Source organism: Lissotriton helveticus, chromosome 5_1 (genome assembly GCF_964261635.1).
Source record: "Lissotriton helveticus chromosome 5_1, aLisHel1.1, whole genome shotgun sequence".
Classification (NCBI taxonomy): domain Eukaryota; kingdom Metazoa; phylum Chordata; class Amphibia; order Caudata; family Salamandridae; genus Lissotriton; species Lissotriton helveticus.
Window position 1 is genome coordinate 1833166102 of NC_136065.1, and position 19460 is coordinate 1833185561.

The 19460-nt window shown below is 47.8% G+C and overlaps 1 protein-coding gene across 1 annotated transcript in view; it reads left to right on the top strand.

Moving 5' to 3' along the window:
* Positions 1-19460, top strand: part of LOC144752812 (uncharacterized) — a 762950-nt gene that overhangs the window by 141143 nt on the left and 602347 nt on the right. The gene's annotated exons all lie outside the window — the stretch shown is intronic.

The window sequence follows — 19460 nt, forward strand, 5'->3', positions numbered from 1 at the left end:
CACCCCTCAACGAAAATATGCAATTACCACAGGGTGAAAACCTGGATATATTAAGCCAAAAGAAATAAGATTAGCACAATCTACACCAGAATATCTACAAAAGTGTTACATTACTTTGACATCCATCTAAATAGAAGCCAACAATTCTTTTGCTACAGTCTCAGAGATAAGATAGTGTGTTTCCCCTTGTGAATTATCTTAAGCTTAGAGGGGTTAAGAAGAAATGCCTGTGCGCCTTTGGCCTGAAAGAGTGGTATAAGTTGGCGAAATTGCCATCGCTGTTAAACTGTGGCATAACAATAATCGGGGCGGACAAAGAATTCCACCCCTTTTCCTTTTCGCTTACGGTCAGGCCTAGCCAAATCATACAAAACTTCACGTGCAAGAAAGTTATTCAAGCAAATTAATATAGCTCTTGGCTTGGCATTAGAAGCCCCTCTCTCCTTTTTTTGTTGGAAAGGAAATCAATGAGCTCATTGTAATTCCGTATCCCACTGCCACTGAGTTAGTTCAGGAAAGGCTTCTGTAAAGAGCTCTATAACGTATTGTCAAATATTAGATCCTTCACTCCCCTCTGGAACACCCAAGACTCGCAAATTGTTCCATCTGGACCTGTTTTTCAAATCAACTAGTATCCAATTTATGTCTTCACATAATGTCTCTAAAGAGGAGATCTGGGTTTTATGTTGCGACAATTCATCTTCAATTACAGAGATCCTTCCCTCTGCTTCTACTACTCTGACCACCATCTCATTACAAGTCTTAGCCACTCGCCTAACATTATTTTGAAGTATTCGTACCACTCCTTGCGTACGCAGGTTCTCGGCCTTTGTTTCATCCCGATGTTGTAACATAACTTGATAAATAGTGCTTAATGTAATTTCCGGGATATGCTGTTTCTCACCATGAACTGTATGTTATGTTATGTTTAAGACTCTTTTATAGCGCACGGCTACCCCGAGGGGTGTCCCGGCGCTTTGGCAAAGAGAACTGCAGAGGAGAACACAACACAGCTGCACGCGGAGGCCAAAGGAACATCAAACCAAAAAGAGCCAAGTTTTCAGCTCCTTTCTAAAAGAAAGGAGACTGTTTGCCTTCCTTAAGGAGACAGGTAGCTCATTCCAACAGCGCGGGGCCAAGTAGCGGAAGGAGCGCCCTCCGATCCGGGCAAGTTTAACAGGGGGAACCACGGCTTTGGCCAACAAGGCCGACCGTAGAGTCCTCCTCGGCACATAAAAGGCCAAGCGCTTCCCAATATATTTAGGGCCAATCGAATGAAGGTCCTTGAAAGCCAGAGTCAAAACCTTGAAGGTGATTCTTTTTGCAATAGGCAACCAATGCAATCTCATTAACAGTTCAGAGGCTTTTGCCCTGCGTGGAAGACCAAAAATGGCTCTTGCAGCCGAATTCTGCACGCTCTGCAGACGGGCCAACAGATATTTAGGCAGCCCGAGATACAGGGCATTCGCGTAGTCCAATCGCGAGCCAATTAAAGACTGCACAATGATTTTTTGGTGTTGCAGAGACAACAGCGGAAGAAACTTCCGTAGCATTTTCAAAATGCCAAAGCATTTCCCAGTCAGTCCGATAATTTGGGGTCTGAAAGAGAGGCCATCATCACACTGCACACCAAGGTTTTTGGCTTTCACCGAGGCCACATCAGGCGGAAACATGTCCTGGGGCCACCAAGTCTTCCAGCTGGGATCTGGCGGACAACCGAAGAAGAGCAGCTCCGACTTATCGGAGTTGCATTTCAAACTGTGCCGCCGCAACCAGTCAAAGACCGCATCCAGGCATTCCCTGATCAAACCACCATCAAAAGCCTCTCCCTTTTTAGCCGTAAAAAGGAGCTGGGTGTCATCAGCGTAGGATATGATCCGGGCACCGAAGGACTCAGCTACCTCCGCCAGAGGGGCCATATAGATATTGAAAAGGGTGGGGCTCAGGATAGACCCCTGAGGAACCCCCACCTCTAGCGGCGGCATTTCAGCGGAGAACGGAGGTGCCCAGACCACTTGTCGACGGCCGGTCAGAAAAGATTTAAATTAGTTCCACACCGTCCCACGAAAGCCAATCTCCCAGAGTCTAGAAAGGAGACCGACGTGGGGGACGGTGTCAAACGCCGCCGACAAGTCCAGCATAACCAAAATAGCCTTCCCCCCCAGATCAAGCGACTCTCTGATGGCATCGGTGATCTCGAGCAGAGCTGTATCCGTGCTAAAATTAGCATGGAAGCCCGATTGAAAATCATGTAAGATGTTATTGCTCTCTATAAAATTGGAAATAGAGAGCTGTACATGTTTCTCAATCACCTTTGCCAGAGCAGGGAGAAGGGAGATCGGCCTGTAGTTAGCATGGACAAGGGGATCCAAAGTGGGCTTTTTGAGTAGTGGTAGGATCAGAGCATGTTTCCAGGCCAAAGGAACTTCGCCCATAGTCAGGGAGAGATTGAGCAACGGATTACGCAAGCTGTTTATTGCAGGCGCTATTTTTCCCAGGCATTTCGCTGGGCAAGGATCCAGCGGCGACCCAGATTGAAGCCGGGATAGAAGATCAAGGGAAGAAGTGGCGGATAGAGAGGGGAAGTTCGAAAGGACTGGACTCATCTCAGCTGATGGCGAGAGGAGGGTGGTCCGTTGACTACCAGTTAAACAAAGGCCAGCATCAGGGAAAGAGTCCTGAATGGACTTAATTTTGTTAATGAAAAAATCCCCAAGCTGGCTTATCCAAACTTCGGAATGAGAGTGGGAGGGTGAACTCGAGGAGGGGGAGGTAAACTCCTTTACTATCCTGAAGAGTTCTTTGCTCCTATTTTCCGCCTCATCTATTCTGCGCTCCAGATAAACTTTTTTTCCATCGGAAATGTGCTTGTGATAAAGCCTAATCGCGTCCCGATATTTAGATTTGTCTTCCGGGTCATACTTGCGCCGCCACATTATTTCTGCTTTCTTGCAATCTTGGCGCATTTTCCCAAGAGAAGGAGTAAACCAAGGGGCCGAGACGTGTCTGGCCACAGATTTAACTAACTTCCTCGGGCCTAGCTCATCGAATCTGGCTACCAGCCACTTCTGAACTGAATCTAATTTTTCCTCCAGGTTACCCGAAGGCCGACAAGGATGACAATGGAGAGCATCGGACAACATTTCCACAGTGACCTGATGGAATGGCCGCCCCAGCCGATTCGCATCTTTCAGCATTCTCGAACCGGTCATAGCAGAAGAAAAAGTGCAGAAATCGATAAAAAAATGATCTGACCATAAAACAGGACGCGGCGGGGACACCTCAATCATCCTGGTCGAGAGAATCTGATCAATAGTGTGGCCTTTAATATGAGTGGGGCTAGTAATATAAGAGATCAGCCCTAAAGGAGCAACAATATCCTGCAATTTGATAGTGTCAGGATCCGCTGCATTATCCATATGAAGATTCAGATCCCCCAGCAGGATGCAGTGCTCCGATCTGAGGCATGGCACCGAAAGTGCCGTCTGCAGATCGTCAAAAAAAGAGCCAAGAGGCCCAGGGGCTCTGTAGATAAGGATCCCAGTGCACATTTGACAGGGAGAGAGCCCGAGGATAAAACCTAAGACTTCACAACCCGTGATATTATCAACGGCAAAGATAGAGCATGGGACACTCTTATCCACAATCAATGCCACACCCCCACCTTCCACTCTATCCTTCCTAAAGATATTATAATTTGAAGGAATGGCAGTCGCCAGATCAGGGCCGGAGCACTCTCCCAGCCAAGTCTCCGTTAGTAACAGGCAAGATGTTTTAGAGCCGAACAGCAGATTCCAGATATCAACGGAATGTCTGCTAAGTGATCTAGTGTTAAGGAGAGCGCATTGATGGCGTGTGAGGAGGGGCTCAGTGGCAGAATCCTTCAGAACGCAGACCCGCCAACCACATGTCGAACAGCCCTTCCTAAGGGAGCGACCGCACGGGAAGACATGGTGGCAATTAGAGGACTGTCTGCGCAGAGCAGTAAGCTCCGAAAAAGTATACGAAAACATGCAGGCAGAAAGAACACACTACCACGATATGGCTACCGGAGTCAAATAGTGCCCGCAGTCCTACCTCGTCCGCCTCCGAGACGCTGACGAGCGCAGACGGGCAGGACTCTGGCACGACTCAGGCGCTTCCGCTGCGCGTCACCGCTGCGCGCCGGGAAGCGAGCTTTAAATAGCCTGCTCTCAGCGTCCACGATCACAGGGACGCTCCAAGATGGCGTTCGCTAATCCCTTCCCAAACCAAGATGGCACTCACCACCCACGACCTCACCGGAACCGGACCCGCTAAACAGCGGTGGGTCTTCCAGAAGAAATTATGGTGCAGGTAAGGGGCAGGACAGGGAATAAAAACAAGGAATAAGTAAAACAAAAATTGAAATAAGATCCACAAAACGGGCGGTTTAAAATAATGCAGAGCAGCGCACTAGGCGCGTTCGACCAGCAGCGAGGCGCCGAAGCAACTCTCGACCACAGGACACCTTTACCAGGCTGCCCCCTCGCTGAGCTCCCCTTAAATAGCCTGCTCTCAGCGTCCACGATCACAGGGACGCTCCAAGATGGCGTTCGCTAATCCCTTCCCAAACCAAAATGGCACTCACCACCCACGACCTCCCCGGAACCTGACCCGCTAAACAGCGGTGGGTCTTCCAGAAGAAATTATGGTGCAGGTAAGGGGCAGGACAGGGAATAAAAACAAGGAATAAGTAAAACAAAAATTGAAATAAGATCCACAAAACGGGCGGTTTAAAATAATTCAGAGCAGCGCACTAGGCGCGTGCGACCAGCAGCGAGGCGCCGAAGCAACTCTCGACCACAGGACACCTTTACCAGGCTGCCCCCTCGCTGAGCTCGCCTTAAATAGCCTGCTCTCAGCGTCCACGATCACAGGGACGCTCCAAGATGGCGTTCGCTAATCCCTTCCCAAACCAAGATGGCACTCATCGCCCACGACCTCCCCGGAACCGGACCCGCTAAACAGCGGTGGGTCTTCCAGAAGAAATTATGGTGCAGGTAAGGGGCAGGACAGGGAATAAAAACAAGGAATAAGTAAAACAAAAATTGAAATAAGATCCACAGAACGGGCGGTTTAAAATAATGCAGAGCAGCGCACTAGGCGCGTGCGACCAGCAGCGAGGCGCCGAAGCAACTCTCGACCACAGGACACCTTTACCAGGATCACATTCGATTGATTGAGTTAGTATTGGTGAACCTTGATAGTCTACTCCAGGTCCATCCCCCATTGGGAGAGTGGGTCTGCCATTACCCGCTACTATTTTCCGGACTGTATTCTCTTCCGCACCCCACTCTTCTCTCCTAGATAGTAAGTCATCATCCTCCTCGTCGTCTAACTGCACCGAGTTTGTTAGGCTGTTTATACTTATATCGTCTCTCCATTCCCCCTCCAGGCTCTCAGACTCTAAGGCGTTGGACAGATCTGACATTGAATAAAAATTTCCCGCCGAATCAATCGACTCTGTATCTTTGATTCCTTCAAGCGACTCAGTATTTTTGTTCTGTACAGAGCTATCTTGAGTAGTTACAACTTCCCGTACCTTAGTAGAATTAGCAGTACAAGGAGTACAAGGAGTATGCCCTAAAGGATCCTGCCCAGCCTCGGATTCTAGTAATGTTATAACACCACCTGATTGATTTTCTGTAGGCACATACAGCATATTATCGGTCGTATTTCCAGTCATATTAACAAGCCTATTACCAGTAGAGCTCTGTGGGGGATTCATGATATCAAGAGATCGCTGCCCATCTTTCACTATGCATAAATTCTTTTTTTTAAACATACCCAGAATTTTTGGAATGGCTCCTGTCCTACTAGTCCCAGCATTCACTATTGGCACTGCAACCGCTGTTGTTAAATTATTAGGAGAGCTGCCCATGACCGATTCAGAGTCATTCTCCATACTTGCAGTATTCCCAATTGTATTAGCGCTGCCACTTTGTATCCCTGCAGTTTCAGCGGCTCCATTCATTGCCGCAGTTGCCGCACGCGTGTTTGGTTTCGGTCCCTTCACCACACTGTTCAGGTTTTTCGGTGCCATATCCGCGCGGCGTCTACAGCCGGCTCCATTCTGCGTGGTCGCTCTGCGTACTCCCGGCGCCGCCTCCAAGTTCCAATTACCGAAATTGACAAAGTCAGCGAAGCATGGTCCACTGACTCAGCCTCCCAATCGCTCCGGTGTAACGGCTGAAAAGCACCAAACCGTGTGCAGCAACCGGCGATAATAGCGGTTCACATCCAGGAGCATTCCGACCTCCGCCAAGGTGCTCTATCGAAGAAGATTATCGGCTGACATACATCCTTCGCCAGGTGATGGGAAGTGAAACGCCAGCGAGAAGCAAATCAAGCTGCTCACTCGGATGCTCGTGCATCCACCATCTTGCCTCACCGGTTCCGGTTCATGGCATTTCACAACCAGTATAGCCCTTGGCATTGGGCTATAAGGCTACAATAAGTGTTATTTGATTATCCCATAGTCTTTCTGACTTCCCACCACTACCTTAAAGTGTCACAGGCTGGAACTCCTGTGCTTTAAACAGGAAGTATGGGTCCGCCATGTGCTTGTTACCTCATTTGCCTATAATAATAGCCTTCCTTACCCCCATTCCCACAGGTGCTCTCCATGGACGTCAATTCACAAAAATGCCAGGAGTAGAGGAAGTGACATTGCACGCCATTTGACCTTTACTTTGACCAACATACACACATGCTTTCACATACGAACACATTCACACACACTCTTGCACATAAATACACTCTCACCCGCAAGCATGCATACAGTAGTCATTTAACTGCATTTTGTACTACTTACCTTAGCTTCCAGATAGGATCATATTCCAGCTGATGTATTCCTTTTTTACTATCACTCTAATCGTGCATAATATTATTCACTATTTGTGTATTGAAAAAAAATGACTGAAAAACCGGGCAAGTGGAGCTCCAGCCAGAGTCCATTAGTAAGCGCCGTCCCTGTGTTCCATGTGCTGATTTTGTCACCTCTGAGGCCAGGGGTTGCAAAAGCAGTGCCAAGGATAGCAAGGGGCAAGCCAGGGGTCGCAGCTGCAACCCCTAAATGACGTCCATGGTGCTCTCCCTGGAGACAAAAAGCTTGCTGACAAAATCAATTACCTCATACACTTCCCTCTCACGCACACCTATGCTAGATCTACCATGCAACACAGAAGATATTGCAGATATTACAACACACTCATTAGGTGAAGTGTTTTTTCACAGACTTATGACTCTCACTCACCTATCCTCTACATCTTCATCCCTGCAGGCTATAGCATCAGATACATCAACAGAACGCACATTACGAGAGGACAAGCTTTCATCAATAAATTACCCTTACTCTGCACAGCCGTGAACGCTCAATGGAGTTCTGCGGCTGTCACATACTTAAGGAGCTTTTACCTCCTCTACAGGCCCATGTGCTTCTACTTCCCTTTCTGAGCTGCTTGATCACAGACCCCCACCACCACATCTACAGACCCATCAACTGCCATTTACCCTCTCTAAGCTCCTCAAATATACACCTTTGTTCTCATCTACAGACCTTCTGGCACCAGTGCAACCTTCACTGGAGAAATAACACATCTCATCACTGCAGTTATCAATCACTGCAGCCATATCTTCATGGGAGATCCTACCCTACATGTAGACTGTATCTAAACATCTCATACATCAAACACCCATCAGAACCAACCCATATAAAAGGAAGTCTTTTTATCCCCCTCGTCTCCCTTTTTAGGTCTCGCCTACGCGCGCACATGCGCTGCATAAGAGGGGACCTCTTGGAATCAATTTGCTTTTTCGCCCAAAAACGTGCACGCTTTGCATTGCTTTCAATTGCAACGTGTGCACGTTTGGCTTTTCCCTTGTGGGTGCGCGCTTTGGGGACATCTGTTTGTAATTATCTTGCAAACAGATGGTGCCCCTGCTCGCTCCCGCAAGGTAAACATGTGCAGGCCCCCTCCTCTGTCCCCTACCCCTGCTACCTCCTCCTCCTCTCCTCATTCTCGCCTCTTCTAACCCTCCCCCTTCCTCTCTTAACAAACAAGGAAGCGGGCGTGTGCCCTGGGAAGGGAACACTGAGGAGGGGGGCCTGGCTTGTCCCAAGAGAGGAATGACTATCTCTTGTGAGCTGTCTGCTTGGTGCCTGGGAAAGTCGAGGGAGGCACGCAGGCTTGTGCTGCCACCCACGCAGTAGTAGGTTCTGAGCTCCTGTCGTGTGTCAATTGAGTAACACATCCACCTCCCCCTCTCTAAGGCTGCCGGCTTCCTCTGGCGGAGCTGCGCCTCCCCCGCCGCTAACTCTCTCGCGCTATTTCCACAGCCTGCACTCCCTAGTCCTGTAGCGAAATTTCTCCCTCATGTTTTCTCCTTTGGGATGATTTCCACGTCTTTATTTTTTATCTTATTATATCTTCTGTCCTCTAGCTTTTCCATGTCTTCTTCTCCATTGTGGTGTTCTTTTCGTTCCTCTACCTGTATTTCTTCTTGTCCTGTCCCAATCTTGTCCATATAATTTGTTCATCCCTAATGACTTCTTTTTTAAAAGTCCTCTTTCGTCAAACGTGTTCTTTTCATGTGCCTGTCCTCCTTTTTCTTTCCCAATCAACCCAAGAACTGACTTGTTTTACCTTTTGACTGTTTACCAATCTTAATTCTCTTCGTTGTTCTACATTTGAGTTTATGATGTATTTTGCATTGAAATCAGTCTCCCTTTCTCTGCTGTTCTGTTTCTTCTCTTACACTCCCAGTAACCCTTGTTTGTGGAAGTAGAATTCTCATACGCTTTCTCAAACGTCAAACGAGCCTTCTACATATAGGTGACATAAAAAAATTGGCCAGTTCTATCCCATTTCTGATCTAAATTATTAATGTCTGTCTTTTTGCTATCACGCATATTTTTATTGCATCAAAATACTGTTAAATGTCCTTAAAAAAGCATGCTGGCACATGAGAAAATAAAAACATAAACCATTCAATTGTAGTCACTCCATGCAACATCATGATCTTTCAAAACCATCACAGATTCAAGGTAATTCTCAAACCCTTCCTATTAATGGGCATTTAAGAGATCTATCAAAGGGTCTTAACTAGAGTAGTGTTAGTAACCCACAGCAATGCATGGGGAGAGTTCATTCAGACTTTGCAAGTTACCAAAATAATTCAGTTTAAGGCCCTATACATAGTACATCATGCCATGTTTAACCAGCATTGGCATAGCCAATAGGTCTCGCCTTTGGGACCTTATTAGTGTTTAGCCGTGCAACAGTTGATGTTGTTGCACCAAAGATATTGTGCTGCATAATTAAATACTTATGAGGTCCCAAAAGCGAGACTTATTGGCTATGCCAATGCTAATTTCATTACTACTGGACTGGTCTGAACACAACACCAAAATTACCTATTTCCACTCCACTGCATCCACCTACCCCAGCCAGCCATTGTCAATCAAACAGATGTTTCAATATTCCAGGGACTACTGATTGAGACTCCACAACAAGAAGTCACAACTGTCTTCTCCATATCAGACAGGCCCTCATCATGACCTTCACCACCCAACTAGACATGCTGTGTTCTTGGTTGTTGATTTACCAAAATGCCAGTGGTGACAGAAGTGAGTAAGTAAGTATTGGATTTTCTGATGGATACATCTGCCAGTGGATTCCTCACCTTGTGAATATCCCCTGCGTCAGCAACATTCGGAAATTCTTTCGTAGCTCCTCACGCCGACGTGGATGATGTCACTTAATCCATAATAGGGCCCCGTCGGCGTGATGACATCAGTTCCCTTTTTTTCCGCGTCGTCGATGCGAACGGTTTTTCTTGGGATCCTCAGTAGCTCGTTTCGTTACTTTGTTACTGATACTTGCTTCGTGTTAAATCTTGTTTCCTGTGGATATGTCTTCGAGGAAATCTGGGTCCAAGCCCTATGTGGCGTGCAGAAAGTTAATGTTGAAAACGGATCCGCATGAGGACGGCGTTTGGTGCCTTTCCTCTGACCACGACGTCCAAGGATGCTCCAGCTGTAATAAGATGAACCCAAACGCGCTGCAAGAGTGAGAGGCCAAGGTGCTCGTAGCGAAATTGAAGGAGAAGAGAGGTAGGAGGAATTTGAGGTCCCCCTCGAAGTCGAGATCGGCTTCGAGCTCGTCTTCGGGGCATGCTTCTCGATCCAAGAAGAAGCACAAGAAGAAGAATCATGGTTCGCGGTGTCATTCTGGAAGAGCGTCGGATCCGAAGTCAAAATCTCCAAAGCACTGATATCGGAAGGACTCTCCTTCACCTGTTGCATCGAATCCGGAGTCGCAGGGTGAGCCTTCTCCTGTGGCTTCTCCGGAGCATTCCCCGGCTCCGGCTTCGAATCCTTCCCCGGCGCCCATGCACTCTCCATCTCGGGAGGAGGAGGAGGCTCCATTGGATGAAGGGTCTTCGACTCCGTTGGATCCTCCCTTAGGTCCGATTGGCCCAACTCCGATTTTACCTCAACAGGAGCAGTGTCTAGGGCCATACCCACCCTTTCCAGGCCCGGGTCAGAACCTGACGCATTATTTAAATGTGATGTATGGGGTCTTTTCAAGAGCCATGTACTCCTCTGGAGCACCATCTGGTCCCATGGGTCCAATGGCCTACAATCTGGGTGTGCCACAGACTTATACACATGCACCGTTTATGCCTTTTATGCCGGCGGCGCCATCCGGGCATTTCCCGGCTCCGAGGTAATCGACGCTGATACCATCTTCACCGGCTCCGATTCCGACTTGACCTCGTTCTTTCCAGACTGTACCCCCGGATCCGAGCACGACGCCGGGGCCTGCTCTGTCGGAGTCGGTTGTGGCTCCATCGACGCCGATCCCGAGGATGAGATCTAGGCGGGAGGCTCAAAGGCTACTGGAGGAGCAAAGGTATCGAGCAGAGGAGATGGAGGAAGGTGAACTGCAGGAGTCTAGGACTTGTTTGAAGAGCTTAAAGAGGCAAGTGGCCTGGAGTTATCGCCGGATTGGGAGCTTTCTTCGGCTCCTGATGTTCCATCAAAGGATGTCGCACCGTACCACTCGGTCATTAAAACGTCAGCTGAGCTCTTGGATTTGAATTTGCCTACTGCATAGTTTAAATCTAATTTATTAACGGAGGTGCTACATTCTCCCTCTTCAGTTGTGGAGCCAATGCTGACATTTAATGACCCTATTACTGAGCCGGTGTTGGAGGTGTGGCGTAAGCCCTTTTCGTCTCCTGCGGTATCGAAGGCTGTAGCAAGAAGGTATAGGGTTGCTCCTGGAGATCAGGACTTTTTGTCATCACATCCGTCTCCAGAGAGTCTGGTAGTTCAGGCAGCCTGCTCCAAGAAGTCTAATGGAGCCTTCCCTCAAGTACCAAGTGATAGGGAGTCAAAGCATGGCTTTAAAATCTACGAATGCGACATGCCTTCTGGGGAGTTATATTCACGCACTCATGGACTCCGTGAAGCAGTTGGTACCAAAGATACCTGAAGAGGACAGGCAAAACTTCAGTGAGGTTCTAGCAGATACGCAGGCTGCCGCTCGTCAGGTAATCCAGAGCAGTTTGGATACGGCCGACTCTGTGGCAAGGGTCATGGGATCTTCTGTTGCCACCAGGAGGGCTGCTTGGCTGAAGGCTTCTGAGTTTTCTCCTGATGTTAAGGCGACTTTGATAGATCTCCCTTTCGATGGTTCGGGTCTGTTTGTCAAGAAGGCTGACGCGACCTTGGAAAGGTTCAAGGAGAGTAAGGCGATGGCTAGGTCTTTGGGTCTGCAAACCAGAGGTTCTTTGAATAAGAGATTCAGAGAATTCAGAAGGTCTTCCTTTCACTCATACAAACAGCCACAGCAGCAGCAGCAGAATTCCCTGTACAAATGGTATAGGGGCAGGAACAGGGGCCGAGCTCGAGGTCGTCAAGTCTCTTCCTCCTCCTCCTCCTCCTCCTCCTCCTCCTCTTCCTCTTCCCACCCCCCTTCTGCCACAGCAAAGCAGCCCTACACCCCCCATTCCGGATCATGTTGGTCCTGTAGGGGGTCGGCTTGCTCATTTTCTACAAGATTGGGAATCGGTCACATCAGACCTTTATGTTCTCAATCTTGGAGAGAATGGGTATGCTCTTCCCTTTCGGGAATTTCCTCCAAATTACCCTCCTTGTCAAGGATTTTGCACGGAGGACCACCTACTTCTCCTGCAGGAGAAAGTCCTGGCGATACTGAGAAAAGGTGCGATAGAGGTGGTTCCGGAGCAGGAAAGGGGTCAGGGATGCTACTCCCGGTATTTCTTGATACCCAAGAAGGATGGCAGGCTTCATCCAATCCTGGACCTCAGGATCTTGAACCTCTTTTTGAAGCAAGAGAAGTTCAAGATGCTCACCCTTGCGCAGGTTCTTCAAGCGCTGCAGCAAGAGCCTGGATGGTGTTGATCGATTTACAGGATGCGTATTTCCACATTCCAATCCTGAAGTCGCACAGGAAGTATCTCCGTTTTACGGTAGAATTGCAATATTACCAGTTTGCGGTTCTTCCGTTTGGTCTTACTACTGCACCTCGAGTATTCACCAAGGTGATGGCGGTGGTGGCAGCCCATCTCAGAAGGTCGGGGATACTAGTATTCCCTTATCTGGATGACTGGCTGATCAAAGCAGAGTCACCAGAAAAGGTGCTCCATCTTCTGCAGATTACAACTCAGTTGTTGTTCACGTTGGGTTTCTCGATAAACGTGCCCAAATCTCACCTAGTGCCCTCTCAGCGCAACCTGTTCATAGGTGCAGTACTGGATACCACTGTGTGTCGGGCATTCCCTCCTCCTCTAAGGATTCTCGACATACAGGAAATGATTCCTTTATTTTACAATGGAGCAGTCTTTCCAGTCCTGAAGGTCCTTCGTCTGCTCGGTTTGATGGCTTCCTGTATTCTGTTGGTCAACCATGCATGCTGGCACATGAGGGCACTCCAGTGGTGTCTCCGCAGGCAGTGGTTTCAGCACAACGGAGATCTCAGGGAGTCAGTGAGGATCTCTAGAGAAGCTGCGGCGGATCTATCTTGGTGGAGCGTGGAAGGCAATCTGTCTCAAGGAAAGCCCTTTCATCTGCCTCCATCGGTGGCCACAGTGATAACGGATGCATCCACCCTAGGGTGGGGTGCTTATCTGGGGGATCTGGAGATCAAGGGTCTTTGGTCTCCAGAGGAAAGGTTGCTTCACATCAACCTTCTAGCGTTGCGGGCGATTAGTGCTCAAGGCCTTTCTCCCTTCCCTTCGCGGTCAGTCGGTTCAAGTCCTGACGGACAACACTACCGCAATGTGGTATGTCAACAAACAGGGAGGAGTGGGATCGCATTGCCTTTGCAGAGAGGCTTTGCGTCTCTGGTCCTGGGTTCAGGACCATCAGATTTGTCTGATGGCAAATCATCTGGCCGGAGTTCTGAACGTACGTGCAGACAGTCTCAGTCGGCAGTTCTCAGCCGACCACGAGTGGAGGCTTCATCCAGAGGTAGTTCGTCACGTCTTTCGGATATGGGGAACCCCTCAGGTGGACCTGTTTGCCACTCACGAGAACGCTCACTGCCCGTCATTCTGCAATCTCCAATAGCCGATGCAGGGAGCTTTGGGGGATGCGTTTCAGTTGAGTTGGGGCTCACAACTCCTTTACGCATTTCCTCCCATACCCTTGATTCCTCGGGTTCTGAGGAAGATTTGCCAAGACCGGGCCCAAGTCATATTGATCGCTTTGGATTGGCCAAGAAGGGTGTGGTACACAGATCCTCTCCACCTCTCCTCATGCCCGCCGCTCCATCTCCCTCTCAGGGCAGACCTCCTCTCGCAGTCGTAGGGGCAGGTTCTACACCCCAACCTCTAGAGCTTACACCTTCATGCCTGGAGATTAAACGGTGCAACCTGAATTCTTTTTCTCTCCCACCTGATGTGGTGGATGTTATTTTATCAGCCAGACGGCACTCCACCAAGTCTATCTATTCTTATAGGTGGTCCAAGTTTGTCTCATGGTGTGGAGAGAAGTCCATTGACCCCTTTAAGGCTCGCTTATCCCACATTCTTCAGTTTGCACTCTCTCTGGCTCAGCAAGGATTTAATGTAGCTACAGTGAAAGGTTATCTTTTGGCTTTGTCGGCATTCCATTGCCTGCCGGACCAGCCGTCCTTATTTAAGTCACCTGTTGTTTTAAGGTTCTTAAAGGGTCTTACGAATACATTTCCTCCCACTCCTTTTATTGTGCCTCAATGGGACTTGAATCTTGTCCTTACTTTCTTAATGGGTTCGCCTTTCGAACCCTTGCACAGGTGTCCCTTGAGGTTGTTATCTTTTAAAACGGTCTTCTGATTGCGATTACCTCGGCAAGGAGGGTAAGTGAGCTTCAAGCTCTAAGTTCAAAACCCCCGTTCTTGACTATTCATGCAGAAAGAATGGTACTCAGGTGCCTAAGGTGTAACTCCCTTCCATCTGGGACAGTCCATTACCCTCCTACCTTCTATCCTCCCCCTCACCCTTCCAAGGAGGAGGAGAGACTTCACCGTCTGGACCCTAAGAGGGCGGTGAGCTTCTACCTTGACAGAATCAGGGAGTTCCGAATTGATGACCAACTCTTTGTGGGTTTCGTTGGCTGCAGGAAAGGCAGGGCGGTGCACAAGCGCACGCTGTCTAGATGGATTGTCTTGTGTATCAAGATATGCTACTCCCTGGCCGGTAAGGAACCTCCAGAAGGTTTGAGACCTCATTCTACTAGGGCAAAGTCATCCAAATCTGCCTTGTCTAGAGGTGTTCCTGTGAAGGACATTTGCAGGGCGGCAACTTGGGCCTCCCTTCACACTTTCACAAAACATTATTGTTTAGATGCAGAGGTGAGGAGGGACGGACACATTGCTCGTTCCGTCCTTCAGGACTTCTTGGTATAGAAGGGTGGACACCCTCCTCCGGGAGTGGGACTGCTGTGGGAATCTATTCACAAGGTGAGGAATCTACTGGCAGATGTATCCATCAGAAGAACAAGTTACTTACCTTCGGTAACGCTTTTTCTGGTGGATGCAGTATCTGCCTGTGGATTCCTCACTGAACCACTCGCCTCCCCGTTGTCCACCCTTGTATACCTATGATAGTTGCTGTTGCTTTTGTGCATGTTGTTTTTAAGGCAATGTCTTGTTTGTTTTTGCTCTACTGCATTGTCTTTACACTGTGTGTGTTACCTTGATTATTTTGTACTGTGTACACTGTGTATATATACTGTTGTCGGTCCGTCCGTGTGCCTCGAGGGCACGGAAAAAAGGGCGGAACTGATGTCATTACGCCAACTGGGTCCTATTATGGATTCAGTGACGTCAGCGTAGCCGCGCGCGATGCCGTGCTTCTGCGACGTCGTCCACGTCGGCGTGAGTAGCTACGAAAGAATTTCCAAATGTTGCTGACGCAGGGAATATTCACAAGGTGAGGAATCCACAGGCAGATACTGTATCCCCCAGAAAAAGCGTTACCGTGGGTAAGTAACTTGTTCTATAGAGCGCGAACTAAGCCCAAGGGCGTCAAGGCGCTGTGTGGACTTTTCCCTTCTTTGGTATCATAGGGTTGATCTTTTGCCTGACTTTGGGCCGCTAAATAACCTCCTATTTGATACTGAGTAGTTGATGAGGAGGGAAAACTATCACAAGTAAACAAGACAGTTCGTACTTTCATTACTTTTTATTCCTGTGACTGCCTAAAAGATCCCAGTGACCAGCGGTAGCATGAGCAGTGCCAAGCATAACATAATGCAATGCAGGCACAGTAGTTTCTATTAGACCCAGGCAAAATTTGTTTTGTTATTTGTAGTTACTCTTGTTACTCGAAATGTACAAAATTATGTGTTGTTTGCTGTAAGTATTTATCGTGAGCAAATGGGAACAACAGGAACGACAGAACGCGAGTGGCCATTCACAGTGCTGGTGTGTTTTCTGCATTTTTTTATAGTGCAGAATTCGTCATTGCGTTCAAAATGGTCACAAGGGTGCATTTAATAAAAAAAATATAGCACCAAATGCGAGTTTTACATTTCACATACTGGCGTTTCATTTTGAAAATGAACTCCCAGTTTGCTACACCTTGTAAGCCCTAATTGAATTCCGTGACCGAATCCTACAATGCAAGGCAACAGATGTTGCCTCCACCTTGAAAATGCTCACCCTGAATCCTAAGTCAGCCACAGCACGGTACCCGATAGGAACTCCGAGACCATAATTCAGATGCCTGCAAACAAAGTGATGGTGGGAAAACTCTGATCCAAGAAAACATCAAGAAGCTAAAGGCTGCGAGAGCCATTTGCAGAGACGTCATGTCCTCATTTCAATCAATCAGGTGTTTGTTAAGCTGACTATTCACCCGTAAGGGTCTCAAGGCACTGGGGGTTGGGGGTGGGTCACAGGTTCCAGTCCATCAAGGAGGGGGTCTGTCCAAGAGCCATTTAAAAACATCTACAATTATCATAAATACAAGCAGAGACGTCTTCAGTACCAATACAATCTGCAACAACCCAACTGCACTCTGCTGGCGAGGGCAGTGCAGTGCAGTTATTGATTTCCAAAATCAGAAGATATGTGCACAACAATAAATACAGGCAATTTACTCCTTGCAACACACCGAAATGGACAACCTGAAAAAACCCAGCTCTTATCGACCTCAAAAATCTCAACTACCTTAAAATGACCATGTTACGAAGATTATATCATGTCTTCTAAAACATGCAGTCCTTCCCCATGAGACACTATTGATTCCATCCTCAACATAGGAATGGCACCCCTGGCACAAGGTATCTTTTATGATATGCTGAAGAATTGACACATCCTTTCACACTGAAAAATATTAACCCAAAACACCACACTAATTATTGGCCAATGATGCATCTAACATTTCCCAGAAAGATAGTCAAAAAAGCAATTACTAATTATCTGCACGAAAGAACAAACACTACTGCTCGTCTCTACAACCATCATCCAGGATTCAGACCCCCTCCTTTTTATCAACAGTAGTGACCCTTTCCATTTACATCATTCCTGGATCTGACAGCTGTATTCGACATTGATCACATTATGAGGGCACATTTTCACCTACTACCATAACATTCCCTATCTGCAAATGAAAGCTGCACCATGTCTCCTGGCACAAGAACATATGCAGACGCCACAGTAACACATAGCTCACATTCCACTTGCCTAATGAACATCATCGAGTCCAAATGAACCCCTCCGATCACAGTAGATTCAATTGTACTACACGGTTCCATCTGATTCCCAGTCATATTTTAACTATGCATGTACCCACTTGGCATCAACGCTGTGATTAGAGGACAGGTTCGTCATACAAGAGTCTGGAGCCACTCAGATAGGAATTACGTTCTTTATTTCATTTAAACTCCTTAGGGTAGAGCAACAGCAGGTAGGTCCTGTCAAGGCCCCATTCTCCCTACAACTGTCCCTGTTTCCTAGATTTCACTCCACACCTCCCAACAACATTGAATAGCATCTTTTCACTTAGCTTTCCAGACACCGACTCAGACATACAGGGAAAGGGGACACACAGGATACTACACAACCACTACTAAGTTACAATGATGAGACAAATCTCGGCAAGAGAGTCTTTACCAACCATCTCAAACAGGCTCATCCAGTCCTGGATGTTGAGTGTGTATCAGAAACTGAACAATTTAAAAAATATTACCCAGTGGCTTCTGCCCAACGTAGGTATAGTTAGGATTGTGTTTCCCCAGGAAATACTTTTATTGTGTTACTAATAAGTTTGGTGCACTGTGACAAAACTTTGCAAAAAAGTGCTATTTTTTTTACTAGTTTGCATATGGAACGTTTTGAGTTGATCACTCAAAAGCGGACGAGAAAAAGGGGGGTAATCCCAAAATGTATTTTCTAACCCTGGGCGAAGCACTACGCTACGCTCGCGGAGTTTGCGAAGTTTTCGCAACTTCGCACTACGCGAGCTGCACGTAGCATAGTGCGAACATGCGTAGTGCAGCGTAGCGTAGTGCAACGGTCATTTTTTGCTTGTTCGCGGTCCTGAACGTCATGTTCGCGACCGCGAGCAAGCAAAATGACATCCCAGCGAGATCCTCAACGCGAGGAGGTCAGGTTTCTCATTTTTGAGTGGTTGCGCATGCTCGCGACCGCTCTCAATGAGAAACTACCTGTTCGCGTTGAGAAAGCTGCCGCTCGAGTAATAATCTACTCGAGCAGCAGAAAATTACAGCTCGCACTGTGCAAGATGCCGTTTTCAATGCTTGCACAGTGCCGGATACTTGTCCGCACTGTGCAATCATTGAAAACGCATCTTGCACAGTGCGAACATGCTACTACGCAGCTCGCGTAGTGCTACGTGAAGTTCACGTAGTGCGAAGTGCACTTCGCGTAGCTTCGCGTAGCGCTACTTCGCGAACTACGCCCACCCTTAGTATTTTCCCCATTCATTTTTCCATAGGAATTGTAGACACAGCCCAACTACTGAATGGATTTACACCAAATTTGTCAGAAAGCTAGATCTTGGTCCAGAAAGAGAGCTTTTTGTGATTTGGTGTAAATCCAGTCAGTAGTTCTTGAGCAATTAATGCTCAAAAACTTTGTATATCTAGGGAGGTGGAGCCTCCACGATTCAGACAAAACTCAAGCTGAGATCAGATAGACTGGCAACACATCAACCAGGAAGTGTTGGCAGCCATCTTAGTTCGGACCTATCAGTCTGGATTCGCACAAAAAAGTAAAGAAAAAGACCTAAAGGGGCAGGTTTTGATCTTCTGACGCCCTAGTCCTGGCTGTGGGGTCCCAGAGGGACCCTGCCAGGGTTTTTAAATTTTGCTGCGAATTCATGGAGGATCTTCAAATCTGCAGCAACAAAACCGTTGGGGCTCCTGAGCTTGTTTTAAACCTCCCAGCTGTCTCCGGATGGCACTGCACATTGTAAGATAGGGAGGGTGACCCCCCTCCCCGAGCCTCGCTGATGCCCTGGTGACCTCTTCTCCCGGGGCAGAGACTGAAAATGGTGGGAGCTCTCCTAAAAAGGTCCAGGGATCCCTAACCCTGGGTTCCTAAAGCAAACTATTAGGACGTGAGATGTGCAGCCCCACTCCTTTAGCCTTTAGAGGCACCGGGACACCCTCCCCCCAGAGGGCAGGTTCAGTTATTGTGTCCCGGGAGGAAATTCACCAAATATAGTTATCTCAAGTAACTATAACTCATGCCCTAAGGTAACTATAACTCACGCCCGCTTATTACTGCACTGCTAATTACCCCATGTACTGCTCATTACCCCACATATTACATCACTCATGACATTTTTCATCACGTCCTTGATAATCTCACTGCAACATTTGCAATGAAATTATTGATGAGTGAGAATGCTCTCGGCAGTTTAACTCTGGTCAGTAGACCTTTGCACCATTGAGTACT